Source organism: Dermacentor andersoni, chromosome 4 (assembly GCF_023375885.2).
Source record: "Dermacentor andersoni chromosome 4, qqDerAnde1_hic_scaffold, whole genome shotgun sequence".
Lineage (NCBI taxonomy): Eukaryota > Metazoa > Arthropoda > Arachnida > Ixodida > Ixodidae > Dermacentor > Dermacentor andersoni.
In genome coordinates, this window is record NC_092817.1 from 163,751,580 (window position 1) to 163,775,526 (window position 23,947).

The following is a 23,947-nucleotide window of genomic DNA, read 5'->3' on the forward strand; positions in this document are numbered from 1 at the left end:
TTGCGGCATTGCGTGAACGGCGCTGAGAAGAAGAGTCAAAATGCCCCAGAACACGGATATGGAAGCACTTGGAGTAGTTCGCTCCCAGGAGGATTCAGCGACCTTGCTGAAGGTAGCCACTTATACCTCTTGAAGTGTACATTTCAAAGAGGAGCGGAGCCGAAGGCCGTTTCATATTTGTAGTGTGACGGCGTTCAGTGTGTATGGACATATAAAATACAGTTCTGGACGTTTGACGAAGGGACAAAGATTGTACAGCCGGCCTAGTGAGAACTGTGAATGTGTACAAACATCACAAAAACAGAGGCTATTTCTTTATATTACGATAATCCTCAGCTCAAACTTTAGGAATAAAAAAATGAACAACAGAGAAATAAACCACTACAGTTAGGTAGCTTTAGCAATAATTATTTCTTGAACGAAGGACATTCACTGCGAGGATCACTTTTTTATGATATAATCGCTTCCTCTTCATTTAACTGAAGTATGCCACAACCTTAGGTATATATACCGCACGCGTGTAGTAATATCTTGCAATAGCAGAATATGGCTGGTTAGTGTTAAAGGTATGTCTGCTAAGCAGTCATATATTAGGGTAAACCGCAGTTTCGCGATAACAATCTTCGAACTTGTAGCAATATACACAAGCCTTCCTATGCCCCCTCTTTTCCTTAGGAAACTTGGCTGAGAACAATTGTACAAAACAGTAAAGAGACACAATGGGTTTTGTGTCAGATTTGGGGACCAATATTCAGACAACCCAGGCAGTGATTTGTTATGTCTCTGTTTAACGTCGTTTCCAGCATGGCCTGGTATCAGTCTCGAAATCGAAACGTGTTCTTTACAGAAAGCACAAAGACACCTTGTGAATATAATTGATGTGAACTTAGGTAAACGTGTTGACACATAAATGCAATTGTTTCGTAAAGCGAATATTATGCGAAGAAACATTTATTGCCGTGCTTTACATACCTACGAACTACTCTCGGAAACTGTAAGTGTAATTTACCAACTGGAGAAATGCAAAAAAAAAAATTGTGCACGTAGATGACATCCACGCGGGCACTATAGCACCACGACGTTGTTAATTATTTTAGGTAGACGACGTTTTGCACTCGCTTGAATAAACTGTATGCGAATCGCTACATAATTTCTTGTATTCGCTTTTGCATGTGGGCAATTCTGTATCGACATAACTATCCCAAACATGCATTTCGCAATGGTCCTTGCCTGAAAAAAAAAAAAGAACAAGACGCGTATTAGCACAACAAAAATTGGGCCCATGAATACCGAAATAGCAAAACATGTTAAAAAAGTTACGGCAAATGCTAAATATCCAGCATCCCCCTTCATTCTTGCAAGAAGGTACTCAACTGGTAAAACAGGAGTGTACTGCAAACCAAACCGCGGAATGTGCTTCGTACAAGAAACCACATACGACGTTACCCAACATTTTGTTCCCTTAGGCCCTCTAACAACGTTTAGGCTATGTGCTGCAGATCTTCGCATTTTCAGGATATTTTGATGCTGACCTCGAAGTGCGTGCTCCCGTCATTGAGAGGCCCATTCTTTAGCGATTTCATCACTTTTTTTTCTTTTCAGCAAGAGCACAGTTTTTTCTTATCGCCAGTGACGCAGCGCTGCTCCACCTTTTTGATTGCATCTCTGGACGAGCCTTATGAACGCTGAATCAAAATTTGCAGTGTTCAAGCAGCTGTCAAATAGATTACCTAACTTACTTGCTTCTTTTAAACTCGTGTGTACATGTAAGAATTATTATTTCAAGTCGAGCATTGATGCTAACTCTGCGCCAGTTTCACCAAGCTGAGCCGAGAGGCGAACCCTGGGCGCTATAACGTAAAACTATTCCAAACTATGCCAGCCTATTCACGCGACGTCACGAAAGCCGCGATATGATATGATCCCTTTGATAGGACGTGTCCACACTTATTATGCATGATTTGACCGAACAAATGAAAAATAGTTATATCTGATTCGACCCCTTTCGCCATTAGCCATCGGCTATTGTTCAAAAGTTTGCGGCCTGCACCCACTTCACGTGGCTCTGACGCGAAATCGCAAAACCACAAAAACTTACCGCGTCAAACTAACGTGTGAGCGCTAAAGGTGCAATAATATGCCGAGCAAAACTGAATTTTCTTTCGAACAGCCGGAGGCTGCCCCGCTCTGAAAGGAATAAAAGATGGCTGCCGCCGATCGCTGAAGCACTGGCTACTCGCTCCTGCCGGAGAGCATGGGCTTATTTGCGCATAATAAAACTTTTTGTGGGGCCATGTAACGTTATCGTGAACTTTCAGAACCTTTACAACCACGTTCTGCCAACTCTTCTTTGCTTAGGATCCGTTTTAGTGTCATTCTTAAAGGGCCCCTGAAATGGTTCGGACAAATTTTGTATACGCGTAGGGTACAGCTACAGTTAATCATTCGCACCACAGTTTATGCGAAACGTCTCATATTAAGAGATCTATGGATGATTACAAGTTACCCTCCTCCACAGTCATACATTTTCTCCTCAATTCGTTCGCCGAGTGATCGGGGCTAAGCTCCGCTTTTACTGGCTCTGCGTCATGATGGCACGTCGTGTCATCGACTTCCGGTTTTCTATGAGCGAGCGCGCGAAACCTCTCGAAACTCTCTGCCAGCTGCTTGGACGTCGACCCCAAGCGAGAGCTATCGAAGCAGCGTTCATTACGAGCATTCTGACGCAGTGCCGAACGTGTCTGGTATTCCGGTAACCACAGGCGACCTGGGCGTTTCGAGGGAACATTGGAGGCATAAGCTCAAGCTGATGAAGGAACTTTAGCGTAAACGTACGTGAGCTGCCTGATCAGTCCCCACGGTCCAGCCACCCGTTTGCACAGAGTTTAACCAGCCAAACAAAGAGCTAATATTGCTCTAACCAAGTGTAAAACATATAAAACATTTACAAAAACAAATTAATTAAATTAAATTTGGGGTTTTACGTGCCAAAACCACTTTCTGATTATGAGGCACGCCGTAGTGGGGGACTCCGGAAATTTGGACGACCTGGGGTTCTTTAACGTGCACCTAAATCTAAATACACGGGTGTTTTCGCATTTCGCCCCCATCGAAATGCGGCCGCCGTGGCCGGGATTCGATCCCGCGACCTCGTGCTCAGCAGCCTAACACCATAGCCACTGAGCAACCACGGTGGGTTTACAAAAACAACGTGCTAGCGATTAAACTCCTGCGAAAAATTTACACCAGCAGCAAAGAATACATTTCGTTACTGCTACTGTGTGTGGTTGAGCTCTGTGCCACCAGGTCGCTGCACCATGCAGACCATTCACATTTGCGCTTCTGCTCATCCTGCGAAACGGCACAGTCAAATGGCCAGGCCCTGTCCCCTTGCACTTGCGTTTACCCTAATACCGGACTCGCGAAACGCTATTGCGTTAGTAATCTTCCTGTGTAAAGTGACGGCCGCAAACGCGCCAATCCTGGCGCCGATCGGATGGGGGCAGTCCGATGCGCTGCAGCCAGTCCGCTCGTCTACTGACTTGCAGAGGGACACGATATCGCAGCTTGACTTATTGCCAGTCACTACCTTGGCAGTGCACAACGCAACCAAATGAATCATAGTGCTCGCGAAAAGACTGAGACCGACTCTGACCGCGGAGCTCTCGTCAAAGTGGAGCACGTGGTAACACAAGCAGACGACGCTTGCTGTGTGCCGGAAGTGCTTAAGTGTAGTGAGAAATTGTTCTTGAGCATTCTATTGCTGTTACTTTTTGATGGAAGCAAATTACCTAACATTCCAGCTATTACGAACATCATTTGTTCACCATAATGGTGGAAACATTATCGATGACACGCCCTGGGCAGCAAATCGGATAGCTTGCCCTACTGACGTCAATTGGGTGATTTACGTCATATGCATAGGGGCCGCTGAGCAGTATGCTGCGATCGGCAGCGATGTACATTTTTAAAACCTTGTAATAAATTACACGCTCTACGCGAAGCACTTAGATGCATCAATTAATGATCAGAAGCACCTACTCTAACAACTCAGTACGTTTGCACAAAATCGTAAAAATCATTTCAGGGTCTCTTTAAGCTTCCGTTGCAAGCTGCCGCGATTTTCCACCAGCTAAGTAAGGAAAAGCGGACAAATCGCAGACGCCGTCACCACCTTCTCTTCCGGTTGCCGATATTCAGTGTAGTGGCTCGGCCACACCGAATTCCTCTCCACTTGAGCGTGCTCCACGCCTCTTGTCAGCCAATTAGATAAGACAACCCACTTAGTGTCGGCAATGTTATTCGTGTTCCAAGGAAACAAAAGTGACCTCCTATGAACAAGGAGAGCGTTTAATTGGTCTGTTCAGACAACCCTGTGGGTAACTGCCCAATGCTTGCGTGGGCGGTTACGTGAATTTGACGTTAGGAGATTGGAATATAAACGTATTGCAATTGTTTTACTTTATGGGGCCCCCAGGTGCATCCTGCTACAGTTCAAGTAAAGATGAGAAAAACAATTATGAGCCATTCAACTCTGTGCAGGTGGATGACCAGTGAAACGGTTTAGCACACGACACGGAGGTGAGGTAGAACATATTTATTGTCCTGATCTGTGGTCATCGCGACGGCACGTATGCAGACACATTTTCGTATTACCGCTGTTATTAAAGGGTCCGTCACTTAAGAGGAAGCTTTACCTCGGCTGCTCCTATTTAAATACATGTAAAAGGAGAATTCGTTTTTCTCGGCAACCACTGTACCAAATTTGACGAGGTTTGTTGCTTTTAAAAGAAAAACTTAAAATCCAGTGACTGTTGGTTTCGAATTTTTGATTTAGGTCATGAATGTTTTATTAAAATTTGACAAATATCGCAAATTTTCAAAAAAAGAAACTATAAAGTTTACAACTTTGTAACACTAAAACGAAAAATGATAATACAATTCTTTTAATTGCATCTAATAGCACATCTAAAGCGGACAAAATTGATATGCTATACATGAGACTCAAAAAATTTCGTAATATGGAAATACAGCTTTTGCAGAACCTTTGTAAACAACGTAACAAATTCGCGTAAGATAAAAAATGACATATCAAATCTGTCCGCTTTCAATGGTCTAATGGATGCCAATTACAGAACCGCGATATCAGTTTGTGATGCAGAGTTATGAATTCGTAAACTTCGTCCTTCTATTTTTTTCAAACTTCCGAATTTTTGAAAATTCCTTTAACAAGATCCAGGACCAAAATCGAAATTCCGCTTCCAAAAGTCACTAGAACTTAACTTTCTCTCTCAAATGCAACAAACTTCATTAAAATCGGTCCAGGGGTTATTTCACAAAAAGGTTTTTGCGTTTTACATGTATTTGAATAGGCCGCGTCGGAGTTGGGCCCGAGCTAAAGAGAGAGAGGGCTCTTTATTGGAAAAACAGAGAATTTTGCCGGCGCGTATATAACTGCTGGCATGCTACTCTGTATAGGGTAGGGGGAATGGGATTAATAGACTCCAGAAAAGAGTTGGAGAAAAAAAGGATAAAAGTAAATATGAAATGTCCGAGTGGACCTGATACTAATATATACAGGTGACATGGCGGGTAAATTTAAGCTTTTGCATGGGAAGGATGCAATTTTTAAAGCTTTCCTATTTGACCAATTTCTGTCAGGTAATTGAACAATAAATCCAAAACCCGTCGCTGTTTTGAAGGGCCGGGCATTGGACCTAAGATGCTCGGTAACGTTAACGGTTCGTGGCAAATCATGTCCATTTGGTGCTCAAAAAATTGTCTCTCGTCGCGGTACGCGGGGCATTCTAGTAATATGTGCTCAATTGTCTCTAAGTTGCGACAGTTATCACAGTATGGGTTAGTGGTAAGTCCTATGCGGTACAGATAATTGTTCGTGTATGCCACGTTCAGTCGGAGACGATGGTACAATGTCTCTAAGTGTCGAGGAAGTGGTCGTGGAATTTTCGGTCTCATTTCTGGGTCAATGTAACGTAGGAAGTTATCTTGGTGAAGCGGCAGATTCAAGATGCGGTCTTTTTCTTGATAGGCATATTTTTTTGCCATGTTTGAAGCATCGGCTTTTGTAAAATATGTTCTTTTGAACTTGCGGTATTGGAGTCCATTTCTGGCGGCTTCGTCCGCTCTTTCATTTCCCGAAATGCCGGCATGGCCAGGTATCCACTGGAACTTTATGCAATGCCCAGCAATCTTAGCCCTGTGGTGAAGATAAGCAATGTCAAATGCTGCTGGTTGATTATTGCAACGCTTGTGCCTGTTCCAGATACTTTGTAGGGCTGCTTTTGAGTCTGTGAAAATCACCCATGTCTTTGGCGGCTGCTGTCGAAGTACATACACAAGGGCCTCCTTAATGCCATATAGCTCCGCTGAAGTAGATGATGTCGCTCGCTCAAGACGAAACGAGAATCGTTGCCCTGTAGAGGTTACAAAAAGTCCGCATGATGAACGATGTGGAGTTGTAGAGCCATCTGTGAAAATGTGCGTTGCGGCTGCGTATTCTTTGTGCATATATTCTAAAGCTATCTGATAAGTCGCTGCCTGAGGCATTTTCTTTTTCGCACTGATTCCAGGTATATATGGCACGATTTCCAGTGGGGACAGTGTCCATGGTGAAATGTTTCGCGGCATAATTTGTGACGCCTGAGCAGGAATCGAAATAGATATGCTTCCGACGGCCTGCCCAAAGCTAGATGTAGCACGGGTTCTGGAAATATCCTTTAAAAAGTGAGCTAAAGATTCCTCTTAAGACAATTAATGGCTCATACCCTTATGCAATGGTTAATGCCACCGTAAATAAACTAAACAATGTAGTGGGGCTCCCCCATTACGGGTAAAGAAGAGAGATGAAATTCTACGCTGGGATGATGAGCGGCAACGGAGGCAGCTGTGGAAGAAGACGACGATGCTGGAGTCTTTGCTCATGAAGGAGAAGACGGAGGAGGCGACGAGGACGAAGAAGCGATAAACGACGACATGGACTGACTGGTCACGTACCACGAAATACTGACGCACTACACGAAACAAAGAGAAGCATAGCCACAACCCCACAAACAACTCGACAGGTTTTAAAAACAGATTGGAGTAGGTTGCAAACCAGAACGTTCCGAAACCCAGTACAATTAAACAGAATAAATTCAACACAATACCCAGACGCGAGCTGCAAGCTCTGTAAATACGAACACGCAGACATGGCACACATCTTATGGAAGTGCACACAAATCAGATCAGTATATGTAGAGGACAAGATAGCACCGGACCTTCTCGAGGAGCGATGACTAAGCGTTCTGACTAGCTCGGAACTACACGACCAATTATGGGCTATCCGGCGGGCCCGGGCAGTGGTGGAAAGACTATGCCTCACCGCACATAAAGACCGGGTGGCCTGAGCCCGGGCTGGCAACCTCGCAGGTCCTTTTCCCATTAAAGTTTTTTTTCCGTCTGTCCGTGCAGTTGTTGAAAGTGATGCTGGTGCTGATGATGACGATAGCTTCCTCGTATCAATTAATGGCTCATACCCCATAAGCAATGAGCGGAAAGGGAGCCAGCGGTGGAAGGAGACGACGACGGCGAAGGCGTGATCAGTGGCACGAGCGCGTTCGCGCGGTGGGGCCGAGAGGCGCCGTGGAGCTAGTGCGCGGGTTGTTCGCGGATGATGGAAATACCCTAGCCAAGGACAGCTTCGCTGTCATATACGCCCGCACTGCACCGTAAGAGTTGCTCGGAATTTCACAAAAAAACCAAGTCATCCGGTGCATTTTTACCCTATAAGCGAAAGTGGCATGGCGTGAACCCGCGGCTGAATGAGCTCCGCGGTGGACCGAGTTAAGCTACTTCAATTACCCCGGGATTGTACTCCTGTTTCTTTCATGGGCTATTGTCTACTTTCAATACCTTCGACCCCGACGCGCGCAGGTTGCTTAGGCAACAGGACCGCTTTGTTTTTCACGTGGAGGCGAGTCATCGCGCTGGCGCCGAACAAGACACCGTGCTTTGCTCTCGCGTGACCATTGTAGTACGGTGGCAAAGTTTCGGAGGCCGTATGGTGTCTCCCTCGATTTTCCAAACATAACACGCACATTGGCGCACACATGATGGGCGTCAACAATTTTTCTGTTATTTAATTTGTCGTCTAACCCCACTTTGAATGGCGTGGGGATTTCACGGCGTAAGAAGGCTTACTGACACTGCTAAGATTTCTGTTGATTCTACATCAAACAGTTAATTTGGCCTCTGGATACTCACGAAGCGCCGCTAGTCAGGCCTTACTGTATCGTACGGCTGTGATAAAAATTCGCTGCCAGCGGACGCGGTAGCGCCGCAGGTCTTCGCATCAAGGTAGCATGTTCGGATTAGTAAACTACTTTGATGATAGGGCGTAAAAACATGCGCTAGACTTTTGGCCCGCAGCCAAGATTGCTTCCGCAGGCGGCATGCCGGCAACTACCACTATCGCTCTCGCGAAGGTTCTTTCTACGCTTACTCTGTTGGAATGGGGAAAGCTCGCATATAGGCAGAATGCTCCCAACTGAATTCGCACATCACAGTTTAACCTGACAGCGTTACACGCTTCGCGAGACTTCTTTACATTTCGCGACAGTGCACGACGTACATCGAGACGCGCGACGAGCGAAAGTGAACCACCCTAGTAGCGAACCATCCTGGTCGCAGTATGTCAAGTAGATGATAAATATCACTGAAGCATCAGGAATGGGCAAAATAAGTAATAACGCGGGCGTACACTTTTTTTCCCAAAGTTATCCGTCCTATAGGGTACATTTGTAGAGGGGAGATCATGCTGAAGGTTCTCAAAACGCTTCCAAATTCTTCACTTAGCACGTCGAAGTGCTTCCGTGCTTTTCTAAGTGGCTGAACTGCTTTTTAAACACTTTTCAGGACAGCACAGTTTCATTGCAGTCCGCAGTAAGAACTGCGATGAAATATGTAAAGATGTAATAAAGAAAGTGAAAATAAGAGGTAAAGGTAGAGAGGTTAACAAAGGACGTGCCGGATTGGCTACCCTACGCTTGGAAAGGGGAAGAAATGATAAGGAGATAAAAGAAAAATAATAGTCTGTCATCCACAGTCAGGCGCAGAGAAATCTCCACTGCACAAGACTTCCTACAATCCAGTGTGCTTCAAGAAACACAGAAGGGCTTTTGTGGTTTTTTGCATGCAAAAACACATATGTCATGGTACAAGGATCTTTTCGTCTCAGAGCGCTCTTTTTTCTAGCAGGTTAAGTTTCGCTTTTAATGTAAGTCGTTGACTGTCAAAGGATGGGCACTAACTACACAGCAATGAAGATTTGTGAGTATATAGGGGCACGTCCCCTAAACATTGGTCCCTTTTAAGCGTGCTGCAGGATCAGCAGATGAAAAAGATTGTCGTGGTTTCGGAGACAACGCTCTCATTTCAAAACCCTGTAATTGCGATAGTGTGCATTGGCAGAACTGGAAAGCGCAAGAACCAAGTGCACTATTCGAGACCTGTATCAGCGGATTCTAAAGCGGCGGCGTGTCGTAATACATCATCACCGGCAGCAAAGACAATTGGCAGTTGTTTGCCGCTTTGCTATAAACACTTAGTTTTACCTATCGTAACTTTTTTTAAGTATCCTCAATAATAGGACATAGCCTTTGTCCAAATAAATAAGGGCAGAATGCGCGGAGAGAAAGTCGAGGCCGAGAATTAGGTCGTGGGGACAATGAGCAATCACGGTGAAGAGGACAGGGGTGTGGCGGCCGGCAATGCTGATTCGTGCCGTACACATGCCGATAATAGGCACAGTACCGCCATCCGCAACGCGGACGACGCGTGCCGGGGCTGGGGTGAGGAGCTTTATGAGTCGTCGTCGGTAGGCAGCACTCATAATAGAAAGATGTGCGCCTGTATCGATGAGTGCAGTGACAGGATAGCCGTCAACGTCAACGTCAAGAAGGTTTTGGTTCTTTGGTAACGTGAGCAGAGGATTTGAGAGCAGGGTCGACAACGCATCTATAATTTTCTATAATTTCTATAATTTTCTATAACCTTATCACTAATTCAAATGGAGAAGATTCTTTGTCGAATTAAATACCGTGCTGAAGATGAATGAACGCGTATACCATTGAGCACACGCAAGCACCACTGATTGAGCTTGACCTCCAGATAAGATTTCAACGAACCATGACTGTGATGGTTGCTATTGTTGAATCTTATGTGTTTGTTGTGTTCCTGGGCGCAAGATCACCCAATAATGTGCTAAATCCTTGAAAAACGGGATTGCAAGTGAAATACTTTATCATCCCTACAGTGTGGCAATCTTAATTGAGGAATTTTCTAGGGATTTAGGGCGAAACTTTACTCCAATAAATGAAGCTATATTGTGGTGGCCCTTAGAAAAAATACTACACATTGACTCATATTTAAGGGGTAGATAACTGAGTATATTAGCACATTATCTTGATCGCTTTTGTAGATTCCGAAAAGGTCTTCGATTCAGCAGGCATACCAGGAGCGTTTAAATACGGCGTAGTCGAAGTCTATTGCATGCATGTATAAATATTGTCTAATATTACTACAATTGTACCGTATGTATACAAGGCATCCAAACTAGCATGCACGTATCCCTAAATAAAGTCGGATGAACTTATCCGAATAAAAAAATGTGCATTTTAATAACTTTAACAAATTGACATTAATTTTTCATTCCTGACAGCGAATAGTTGAACCATCCTATTAACCTATTAGGAACATTTTGTTGTTGCAGTTATAGAGATGTTGATTAGATCGTTTTTATTATTTTAAAGGATGTCACACGGCGTCTTTCCAGCAGGCTACAAATCGCAAGTTTAACTTCTTTTAGCGAATGCCAAACTCTCGCGAAATATAGCAAAATACCACGTGACTGCACTCCCACGCGCACGGGATAACGGCGCCCTCAAACAGCCTCATTGGGAAAGCAAGCTGTTCATCTTCATACTTGCCATTAAGGGCAACAGCTTTCTTAATTGTTGGCGCGAAATAATACGTAGGAGCTGTGGGTGGCTTGGTGGAAAATACGGCTGTTGTTATCCTTGCCGCTCGGCGCAGTAACTAATATATGGCTTGCTTCCTCACTCAGACTGCTTGATGACCATGCGAGCGCACATGCGAGCGCGTAGTCACATGATGCCTTTCATGTTTCACAGGATTTCTCCATTCGCAAGGAATCATCATCAGCCTATCTTTATATAAACCACCAAAAGAAGGGATATCACAGTGATCTCCAATTACCCCTGTCTTGCGCTAGCTGGTTCAAAATTTTACCGGCAATTTTTTTTAATTTTGTCCCTTCACCTAAATTTCTACCATACTCGACTGTGTTTCCGTTCTCTTTGGCACCTATGCCACTCTAATAATTTGCTCTACGCGTTACATGTCCTGCCTAGCTCCAGTTATTTTCTACCAATGTCAACTGGCTATTCCACTACACCCGCTCGCTCTCTAATCCACACGGCTATCTTTGTGTCGCTTAAGGTCGCGCCGAACGCCTTTCGTTGCATCGTTAGTTGCTCGGTCCTTCTGTTATTCTAAAGCTTCGCTAAAGTTAAAGATAATGGCCTATAGGTTAATACCGGTGGAATGCAAAGCTTGCTTTCTTTTTGTAAGGGTAATGGTAAACTTCAGCTCATTATTTGGTAATGCCTGCCATATGCGCTATATTTTTTTTGCACATAATCAGGATCTGTTGTGAATTATTCACCTGATAAACGCAACCTTGCACCGATTCTAGAGGTTCACTGCCAATGAAAAACTTTGTTCTGTTGTCAAGCTATTGTAAATTAGCTTTGTCTTATCACAATAATTTTCAACCCTGCTGTTGTACTTTCTCGGTTAAAGTCCTCAATCTTGTCCTAATTCACCCTCCACTTTGCTGAACAAGACAATGTCATCTACAAACCGTAGATTTGCCGAGATATTCCCCTTTGAGCCTTGCTCCTAACCCTTCCGAACTTGATTACTTCTAAGCATGTAGTGAATATATCGCTAGTGAAAATGTGTGCCCAAGCCTGACGCCTTCTTTTCAGTATTTTTCTGCTTCTATTGCTGGTAATTAAAGTAGTTTGGAAGTCATTGTTGCTATTTGCGAATATATTCACGTATACTCCCAATACATATTGATAATGCAATGCAGCTTTCATTTGTCGCCTGGTATATCAACGCGCAATGTTTTATTTTGTTATAGCGCAAGCTTGACAAGGACAACAGAAGGCACATCTGACACACACAGCGCTTGATGAGGATAGCAATAGGGGCTTGTTGGTACGGCATATCTTATAACATATCTATAACAAAAGAAGATTTGCCGTACCAACAAGCCCCTATTGCTATACTCAGCGCAATGTTTGGTTCCCTGGAAACAATTAAATTCTGTATATTTTACGTTTCTCTGCAACACCACAATTCAAATCTCGGCCATTACAGCAGTAACAAGACACTTAGGTAAATATTTACATAACTAGTTGAATGTCAGCTAATAAAATTAGCGGCGATTTTTCAACTGTGCTCCAAGCACCAGTCACTATGTCTTATACGCCTAGATTGATTGATCTTTCATTATTGCTTTGTGCATGAGAGCCTGGACCGCCTGCGTACTATAACATCAACCCGTAATATTTTTCATACAAGTTGGGGTCCAGATTTGAGATTTTCTTTTATTTCACGTGTAGTATTAAGAACCTAATGTGGAATCAACAATAAAATTTTCCACGATATAACTGTTGTGGTATATATGAAAGGGAACCTGCAACAACAGCAGCATGTGCAGCCAAAACTGATGCCACAATGAAGAATCATGATGGCGCCAGTCTTATACCTTGTGAACCCTTTCATTCGTTTTTGACATTACCGGACACTCACCTTGGAGGTGAAGTGTAAGAATACCGCACTTCTCGTCGTTGCTCGCAAACTTCAGCGTGTATTTCACCCCCTGTCCACCTATGTACAAATAGATTGTGCATATGTTACGACAACCAGCATTACAAATTAAAAAGTGCAGCTGCACAGAAATTAATGATTACAGTGCGTTTTAGCATATCAGACATGGCCAGTCAGCGTATATAGCTGTCACGGGCCAGGAACAAACATGGTTTCCGTTATAAAGCACTATTTATCGCGGAAATCTATTTCAGAGCTTAGGTCTCATTCATTATCTGTTAAATTACATGACATGAATTTGTATCCATATCTTAGACAATCGGTATAGTTTTCAGCACCCATAAAATGGTGTATCATTGCATGCGATCTTTAGTGCATGGGAGTCTAGACAAAGTGCCCAGACTTGGCGGCATTTTCTGCACATAATAATAATTAGAAAGAAACCGAAATTCTGAATTAAATATCGCAGAGGTTTCTCTGTCTCGAGAAACTCTGGCACGGCACTTCTTGAACCTAACAAATAGATTTCCAAATGTTGTTGTCTTCCATACACAGTCACTGAAACAACAGTAAACATTCAAGTTTAAATAAGCCTGTCTGTGACCTTCTGCATTTGTTTGGGCCGTAGCATTGCGACTGTGTTGAACGGCGTGCAAGCTAGATATTAACGTTAGGTGAGTTCGCCGGTCAGCCTGGCAACAATATATTTGTGTTCTAACGGTAACTTGGCTCAGTTCACTTATTCACTACGCATGATGGATTACGTCTCGCTTGTGCAATCACGCAAAGCTCTAACGGTGTAGCTACAGGTGCGCCTTTTGACCCGTTTGGCGGCGTAGGTTTACACATATTTTCTTAATTACTGGCTATGAAGTGATCTTTTCGCCTTCCGAAGGCTTCCAAATTTTCTTTTTGCGTCGTATTGTTAAAATGACCGCATGGCAAACCTAAATTACAAATACGTGGCCAGAAATACGGGACAGGAGCCGCGCGAGAAGGCTGGCATCTTCTATGGGTGGTCGCTTGCTTGGAGCTTCTCAACCGAAGGGGCGTACGAGATTAATATTTCAATGACTGTTTTCCAAGAAAAGTAATTCTCAATTAGAATTTTCTTTGCATGTGCTACTAATTTTTTAACAACTTTTCAAAGGCAAGATGTGATGTTAAAACTCTGCTTTCCTCGGCACTTTGATTACACTGTCGCGGATTCTAAATAACAAAATCACGAATCTAGAATTTTGTTTTGCGCATAAGTGAAATTTGACGAAGATATGCTGAAGTATTCCGTTTACATATATCGATGAAATACTGTGTGGCTGGCTAATGCACTGCTTTGAGAGATTCGCTTTTCTTTTTTAGAACTCTATCTAATATTCGACGACCCGGGCCAGACGTGCGATCTTGCTATGAAACATGACTGATATTTTGACACATGCCTTTACATTGCTGTCTGTTAGTCTCTTAAAAACATAAAAATGGTCAAATTTTATGACAAAATCAATCAATGTAACACTTGCTTCAGCTATTTATCTAGTTTGCCAAAGAATACCTGCATGTTTGCCTTTCTCTACGCCCCTCGCTGTGATTACAGTGCAAAAGATTCACGCTACGTCAATCCCGCCGCCTGCAATACGGCAGAGCATGACCTTCAAGATTAGATTCCAGTATTTGTTTGGAGATGCCTACGAAAGCAGCAGACGAAGGAAAATTCGCAGTTATTTCTAGAATAACTAGCCAAGTAACAACACAACAGTCTTGCAGTGAACTACAAGGGCCATAATATGTGGTCTTTATGCAAAATTTAAGCAAGATAGGAGCTGCGGTAACTACCAAAATCTTTTTCCTACGAGTGTATGCCTTCAATAATGGTTTATGTAAGCTTCACTGCAAGATGCATGTGCATTGCGTTTACACCAATTAGTATGCTAACATACCACTAACAGCAGCATACGTAGGCCACAAGAGAGCACCTGACATAATGATAAAGCGCATGACGCAGGGATCCAAAGGGCTGTCAAAGATGGGGGCTGTCGAGGTCAGACCGTGCCGTGGGGTCACCGCATACATCAGCGGCTGTCTGCGGTTCTCACTTTTTCTCTGCAATACATTATGTATTCTTTGCCGCAATACTCACAGGTACTGCGGTAAAACTACTACCATGCGCTATTACGTCTTGCATATAAGCCCCTTACATCGACGTTTTCTTTGTTAAGTTATTTTCAGGTACACAGCATGTTCGCCCACCGCCCTTGCTCTTCTTCTACGTCATGATTAAGGTATTAAAATGCTCGGAAAAAACTTGTAAAATGTTAATAACGCCATCGACTGGCAGCTCGTAACCGCCAACCACAAAATTAGTCATAAATTCAAGAAAAAGAAAACAAAACCAAAACTTTACACGATGGCTTCAAATTCACTTTGACGCCAGCGGTCCCGCACACCATCTCGTCAAACACGGACACGTGGGGAAACAGCGGTGCGGCTCGTTGGTAAAAAAAATGTCCTTTGAGTTACTTAGAGTGTAACTTTTTTTTGTGTCGAGACTGATAGCTAATACGGCCGAATGTGGCTCAGTGTTTAATTGCGTGGTCGCTGTGTAGAACTTTTTGCTTTCTCAAGCACGTATATTTTAGACCAATTCGAGTGTATACACCGAACGACAATCTGCTAATAGGCAGGCAAAATTTTCACCTTGCTTGTTGCTGACTCTCATCCACGGATATTCTTCTCCTTGACCTCCAAGTTTAGCGAAGAGCTCGTGATGCTTTCTGAAACCAGATTGACAAAAATAAATGTGGCACAGTGTATTCGCATAATCTGCGTACAAATAAAAGTCATCCGGTATACATCTTTTAAATTTTATGTACAACGTTCTTCCACCAATGGCCCGCTCCGTTTTTTTTTTACCAGGACCTTTGGCTTTTCAGAATGTTTGCAACAGGTATACGCCCATCAGACAAAATCAAAAACCTGCAACATCGCTCGTGATATTTTTTTCGAGAGCTGCCGCAAATCGCGCGAGTTCCAGTGGACAACAAATACCATTTATGGCTATTTGTGTACATTTCCGAAAATGACCGGTCTAGTTTCCAAAGGAGGCGAGTGCGTAAACTCCTGAAAACTACGTTCAGCAATAACAGCATCACCATTAGGTATGCTGTGATCTGGACGAACAGCGACCACCTCGATGAGCACACGGCCGGGAGCCAGAAGTGCATGCCTACTTTGTGTTGCCCCTCGCGCTGTATAGACAGGGCATGCCTAGATAATTGGAGGAGCTTCACAATTTCCCTAATATTCAGTGACTCAGTAAGAAGGATTAAATATACAAAGGCTCGTGTACTAAGCCAGTAAAAATTAACCTGGAACACTCACATATGGCTTGTATAATAATTGCGTTTAGATGGTAAATTATATGAATGAATAGTAAGAAGTACCTGTATTTTATTCTTACTTTTATTTATACGCAGCTTTCCGCAGCCGCAAATAGCACGCATTAAGACACCATTAGGCGACAGAAGACTTCTTTCGGAGCCCCTGTAAATAACTATGTTACATGGCCAGGCATAAGGCTTCAATTCCAAGGCTTAAACTAGCCTTAAATTCCAGTCGTCAGTTTCTGGAAATTTTGCTTTCGAATTAATAAAGCCTTCTCAGTGTTAGGCATTTTTCTAATGAAAGGCTAAGACAATCGTCAATTTTTCTTCTCCCACCGTGTGAATATAATGTTTGTTATTGTAATATACATATTGAAGATATCGTAACAGTCTGTAATGTTCCTGGTGTTCATGATTTTGCAACATTGCCGCGTGAATATTTCTTCGTTTCAGCAAACACAATAAGGAATGGCACGTTACTAATATATCTGCTAGACGTTTTAGCAAACGTTTCTAGAAGGTTCCAAATATAATGTTACAAAGATGAAAAGAGAACCCTTACGGGAAATATAATTCTCGTTAGAGGTCATGCGAAATCGGCTACTAATGTCTGATGGAGTGCTTCATTACATTATATGTACCTATTAGGTTGAGGTAAATTTTATGTTGCAATTTCGGAAATGAAGCAGGTCATAGCAGAGGGCATGTTCACTTAGCATGAAACCCAAGACTTGCCCGCCTTTCGAATGTACGCGTGCGAACATGGTGGTAAAAGCATTTTCGTTCCACAAAGCAATATTTACAAGCTGCGAGACGAAAGCGTAGCTCGGAACTTCACGGTCGGTTCATGAACAAATAACTCGAAACATGTCCTGTACTTTTGGGTCACTACCAGGCGTAGATACTTTTAGCACTAGCAGGCACCTCCAACGAATGCACTCAATAATTTAATCAATAAAATCCATTGAGCATAACTTATTGAAATAGCATTAAATATATGACAATTTCTCCGATCTGAGTTCACCACAGTTGGTACTATAAAGATGTCGAATCTGCCAAGCTGTTTGATAGCTGGCTCACCATCGCTACGTACATCCTATATTTCATTCGTTAGAGATCTTACTGCCCCTACTGGAAGTAAATGGCGCAAGACACTCCGGAGGATCGGCCATGAGTCGGGCGGCGAGAAAGACTGTTATTATCATTTTTTGAAGGAACTAAGGTGCAATGAAATAAGTATGCTGTAAATGTGAGTTCAAATATCTGCTGTTATACATATGAATGCTTAAATATTTAAATATTGCAGTAAAATTATCTGAGCGTAAGAAGTAGAAATAAAAGGTTTGGCATTCAATTCTTTTACTTTCGCGCAGCTAGATGCAGAGGACTTCACAAACGTGCTCTGACTATAGTTCTATTTTTGTTCACTTTCATTTTCATTTTGAAGATTATCCCTAGAAACCCACTGTAAATGTACTATCGAATGGAGCGATCGCCTCTGTAGCGATGTGGCTACGGTGTTCGTGTAGTTGCTGTCTGCTACATTTCAGTGCGGCGGTCGCATACTCTTAGCGATTTACTTTTACCTACGATGTGGAATGCCTAGCGCTCTAGCGATATCGTAGTGAATTCAAAATAAGTAAAATTTTTATTATCTGCACGCTTCTTTAAAGCGCAGAGTTGGGTGAAAGAGAAGGAAAGCGGCAGCAACGAATCAAAACTACTTTAAAGCATGTAGCATCGTTGAGCGGTAAAGGGCACGAAGGAAAGACGCTCCTAATAGTTTCGTCCTCATCCTGTAGATATCCTCTCTTCCCGCACTTATTCCGCTCAAAACAGTGGATGATGCACCCAGGTGGCCTGCAGTCAACGCTACCTCCAACAATGTCAACCATACTCGAGACAAACGTTTGGAGTCTCTCCTACAACAAAACTTTTTTCTTAAATTTCTTATTTACATCGCACACGGATTGAACACTCAAAGCTTTCTCCATCTGTGGCTGGGCAGGAATTATGGAAACAGCCGTTGGTGCCACCGGACGATGGCTGCAGTCCGCTACGTCCCTTTCCTTGCGACGGCAAGAAGAAACCTACACGATGGGCGCCCGACATGCTTTCCTCACAGCCGGTTTTCATATTTTTCTGAATTATATTCGAACAGCTTCTGAAGGGAAAGAGGCGCTCCGCACTGCTGAACTCTTTTCTTTTCTTTTTGGCGCATTAGCCATGCGAGATCAAAAGTAAAGGGCACAGCAGTTCGCTCTCTCAACACTTAGCCATATACGTCGCTGTTAAAACTTCTGAAATTCTTCGGAGTGCTATGGAGCCCTGGGAGCAGTACAAATCAGTGAAACCAAAGAACACCTGATCGAACGAACTCTCAGATGAAGTCCCCATCGAGCGAAAAAAGATTCCTATTTACAACGTGAACAGTGGATCACGCAAATACGACGAAGCTACGTACAACGCTATGACAGAAACACAAGACGAGCCGTTACCGCTTGTAAGAAGCCTTGCTTTGTGCGTTCTTGCTCGTATAAAGAAGGAAGACCTGGAAAATGACCTAGGAGTACGAGCTGCTGTTGAGTCGTGAATGATGCTTGTCTGGTTGTAGTCCAACATCTTTATAAGTGTTTGACTGTCTGCATTTGGTTTTGTTTCCTGTGGCGAATTTGTGCACCCTTTTTATAGCGCATCCGCTGTTCGTGGTGGTGCGTTGTGTGTCACTTCATACATAAAAAAAAACGGGGAATGCGGGAGATGGAAATTCAAGACGATGAGCAAAACGTGAATACGGTGAATGCAGGAGCCAACGTTTCGACAAGTGGACTTGTCTTCTTCAAGGCGACATATGCTTTCCTCGCCACAGTATATATAGGTGGGGTTCTTCTAAAGGGGAGAGGGTGTGAGGCGGGAGGACGCGGAAACGAGGGAAAATGTGTTAGCGTGTTGAATTGAGAGTAAAGGAACACTGTGTACAAGGTCAAAGCCAGGCACCCCCCCCCCCCTCACTACCCGGTCTGTCAACACCCGCGCGTTAGCCGGCGTGTCAAGGGCGTCTGACACGCCTGCTGAGAAGAAAAAAAATGGCTGTGGCTTAGCTAAGGTTAAGCCCAGGATGCGAAGCATACTAGCCTTTATTTTAGTTGTTGAACCACTGTTTAGCCTGGTGAACTGCTGTTGCTTGGCTATATTTGGTTCGGCTAGACGAAGAAACAACTCATGCGTTACTCTGCTTCGCCTTCAAGAGTGGAACGCGACAGCGTTCCCGTCGACCCGCCAAGGGGTGTAAGACAATGGGCTACGGCGCAGCGACTACGCGCCCCGCATTGGACGCGGTGAGCGTCGAGCAACGCAGCGTTCGGCGCGGCAACGAAATGTGCGCCTGAGCAAGCGACGCACGCCTGAGCCTTAGAAACAGCTCGTTTCTAAGGCAACACCGCATTCACTAGAGGCGCTTTTGTACCGCTTTGAAGCATCGTACTCGTGGCTCAGTGGTAGCGTCTCCGTCTCACACCCCGGAGACCCTGGTTCGATTCCCACCCAGCCCATCTTGCAAGAGTTGAGCCAAAGCCACCTAGAAACACGCGCAGCTGCTTATATACGGCCGCGACGCCGTGAGCGACGGCGCGAGTTGGAGCCCCGTTTCTCCTCTGTCGTGACGTCACGGTGTCACGTGGTCAGCCTTGAAGGCGACGCCGCGAGCGACGGCGCGAGTTGGAGCCCCGTTTCTCCTCTTTCGTGACGTCACGGTGTCACGTGGTCAGCCTTGAAGGCGACGCCGCGAGCGACGGCGCGAGTTGGAGCCCCGTTTCTCCTCTGTCGTGACGTCACGGTGTCACCTGGTCAGCCTTGAAGGCGACGCCGCGAGCGACGGCGCGAGTTGGAGCCCCGTTTCTCCTCTTTCGTGACGTCACGGTGTCACGTGGTCAGCCTTGAAGGCGACGCCGCGAGCGACGGCGCGAGTTGGAGCCCCGTTTCTCCTCTGTCGTGACGTCACGGTGTCACCTGGTCAGCCTTGAAGGCGACGCCGCGAGCGACGGCGCGAGTTGGAGCCCCGTTTCTCCTCTTTCGTGACGTCACGGTGTCAGGTGGTATTGAAGGCGACACCGCCGCGCCTGAGGAGCTGGGTTGAGCTCTAGTAATATGCTTCGCATAAAAAAAAGGGGGGGGGGATACGCCAAGAAATCAAAATAAGTGTTGTTATGCTAAACTTCAACCTATAGGCAACAACACTTAGTTTGATTTCTTGGCGTATCCCCCCCCCCCTTTTTTTTCCTCTTTCCTTTTTTTTTTTCTTGTCAGCAGGCGTGTCAGACGCCCGTGACACGCCGGCTCCACCGTACTCAAGATATGAGGTCTACAGAGTAGCCTTGCATAACCATCTGTTCGCGAGTTCTGCTGGGCTGAGGTTCATGTCGGCGCTAATGTCCTCACCGAAAATTATCACTCACGTGCCATACTCGACTATCGGTTAAAATCCATTAACCATTTTCGGCAGGAAAGAACAAACAAACTCGAGAAAACAGAACACTTCGCAGTATTTATTTATTCAATTTGTGCACTTTTATTGTGTTTGGTGTACGTTCTTATGTTGAGGGTTTCCCTATTGAATATTACGCTTATACGCTGGTCGCCGTATCACTAGTTTTTTATTTGATTAAGTATTTTTTTTAGTTCTCGCGGCCGGTATTTGTACTTACTCTCTATTTAATCAAATAAATATAGCGAAAGAACTTTTTTTTATATAGGAAGGAGCAGAAAGCTTCATCGTAAGTGTAAAAGAACGATTACTTACTCTGTTTGACCGTCTTTGTAATGTTGTTGGAACTTGTAATCAGTCGTGTTCAAAAATTCCTTTACAGCATATACGCACCGATGGTTTGACATATCATAGCTTCGCTGCTTCAACCAAACCTTTCCTTCAGTGTTCAAGGCCTGCGGAAAGCATGGAATAATAAATACGCTTTTAGTTACCGGTGTATGATGACTAGACTTCAGATATGCAAGAATATTTTCGCTATTTAAGATTTCTTGCCGTCGCAATTGTGATACAGGAGGGAACTTAGTGTATCCGTTTCTATGTGAGCTGTCTCTCTCAAAATAAACAGTTCGTACTTTGCAACGCCTCGTCACATCATGGAGACCTTCAATTCTCTTTTTCCACAGTATAGACTAATTATCAAATAAAGAATAATTACAAAGCGAATGGGGACTAGCTGATATTCAAGGTGCAGATTTTGAGCAGTAAGTTTAGCTGGGCAGAATATGCAGTGATTAGATATAAGAAAACTGGTGTTTAATAACAGCAACAAAATAAGTGCCAAGACAAAAAAACATTACGTAAGCGAAGTATGGGGTGGCATGGAGCTGGTTGGCCGGAATCTCGAATTCATAAGTGAAGCTTGCGACTGTGCACGAATAATCAGCAAATAAGTACCCAATAATGTTCATGCTATAAAAAGTCACTTCTTCCGTGACAAGTTTACACCACAGTGTCCGCATTGAGTATAATATTGTGAAGGGCAACGAATGCATTAAATGTAACGCACTGTTTATGTGTACACTATTTACAGAAATACTCAAAATGGGTATGTCAGCTGGCCATCGGTCGGCATGGAACATAACTCCGTCCTCTTCTTCGTGGACGGTCGGTTTTTCTGTGAAACGACCAAAGCCAGCGCATCCTCGGAAATATCCAGCTTCACCGAACAAGCTTCGACCACCTGCTGCGATAGCGTATGGTTTCTGCTAAGCTGTGCTGACAATAGGATCGAGTCACGTGCGGCGTGGTGTACGTCATCAGATCCGAACCCAAACACGCCGCATCGTTCGGCTTTCATCAGTGAGCATGTCAGGTGGCCAGCGGTTGACATGCAACTTAATCCGTTTCTGTTCTTCATGCAGGACAGTAATACTGCGGGTTCTTGTAAATCTAGTAATCGCTGTTTTGTCCAGCTGACATACGCATAATTTATTATTGCTTTGGCATGTTTGTGCAGAATTTTGCATGTGCTTTGCTCATTCTTCGCGGCGAAATTGAGGCAAAAGCTGGTCCCACCACCGACGAGTTACTGGCCGAGATTCTAGCAGGACAAAAGGTAATACAAAGAAAGGCATGATATGATCGAACAGAGATTTAAGAATGTTGAGACGTCAGCTTCTCAGGCTAAATAGGTCTGGTGTGTCACTCGAATTCTGGACAAAAAAGTCTGACATGGAAAAAAGATTGTCGACTTTGAGGATCGCAGGAGAAGGAACAACCTTCTCGGATTTGGCATTCCAGAGAAACCGAGCAAAATACAGGTGGACCTTGAACGTAGTGTTGTTCAAGGCATTTTTGAAAAGACGCTAGCAATAAAAGTAACGTCTACTGAAAGAATCCATACGATTGGTAGCGGAAATACTGGTAGACCATGGCCAGTGATCCTGAAGCCAATGTATTACCGCGAAAAGACCAATGTATATCAAAATGGCGACAATTTAAGAAGGCAGCGAAAATCTATAACCGAGGATTACTCGGCGATCGCCAGACAGATACGGAACCTTTGGTCAAGCACAGTGGACATCAGAAAGTGGGAAGATACGTTAGGCTGATCCACGATAAAATTAACAACGAAAATGACCGTATTGAATGAGACGGCATCGCAAAAACGAGAGTTCTTATCCAGTCCACGGACATTTGTCACCAACAGTGACCCGTTAACATCAAAGCCAAGCCATCAATTTGTCTCCAGTTGAACGTTCGCCATATTCTAAATGAAATTAATTAATTATAAAGTATTATTCTCTCGCATAAACTTCAAATAGTTGATAACTGAGACTTGTCTACACAGCGATATATCCGACGATAAGATAGTACTATCCGGATACGGTATCCTTCGTAAAGACAAATTCCCGCGGTGGAGGGGCTGCTATTCTGTACAATATTATCACGAGAGGAAAAGCCAGTCAGTCAGTTCTAAGCGAACGGCCGTTTACAGTTCGTTTTTGCAGCAGCTTCCACGCACACTTCTTCCTCGACTTCTAGCGTAACTAGTGCGTGTCATTACCCCTCCCTCCAAAAAAAATATAGATAAATAAAGTTGGGGAGATGTTAAATGCCACAAGGAGAAAATAAAAGAAATGAGAAAGACAACTGACGTGACGACAGGGGCCGCATCACAAAGTTTGTGGATGAGAGTCCGCGCGAATGTTAGGGCTTCATCCTGGTAACGTGAACAATGTCAGAGGAACGTGGTCTACGGGAGTGGTGCGAAGTGTCGGCTGGAATAACTTCGTAGTTGACAGGACTTAGACGACGCAAAACTATGTAGGGTCCAAAGTATCGGCGCAATAATTTTTCTGATCGGCCTCGGTGACGTATAGGGGTCCAAACCCATACAAGATCTCCCGGGTTTTATGTGACGTCTGGATGGCATATGTTGTATCGACGAGCATCTTGACTCTGTCGGGATAGAATTCGTTGCCGCGCAAGGTGCCGCGCTGCTTCGGCACGCTGAACAAAGGCCTCTGTATCTGGTGCGGTAGGTTGAGACGAAGTTGGTAGGAGCATCACCTCGAGCATAGTGGTGACGTCGCGTCCGTATGCCAGACGAAAAGGAGGAAACCCGCTGGTTTCTTGTAGGGCAGTGTTGTACGCGAATGTCACA

General features: G+C 44.2%; 1 long non-coding RNA gene across 1 annotated transcript; it reads right to left on the reverse strand.

The window, feature by feature from the left end:
* Positions 1–1,177: 1,177 nt before the first annotated feature.
* On the reverse strand, positions 1,178–15,686 carry LOC129382126 (uncharacterized). Its single transcript, XR_008610201.1, has 3 exons — positions 15,610–15,686; positions 12,901–12,978; positions 1,178–1,230 (listed from the first exon to the last, which is right to left on the reverse strand). It is a non-coding gene; the product is annotated as an uncharacterized lncRNA (long non-coding RNA).
* Between the last annotated feature and the right edge of the window lie 8,261 nt (positions 15,687–23,947).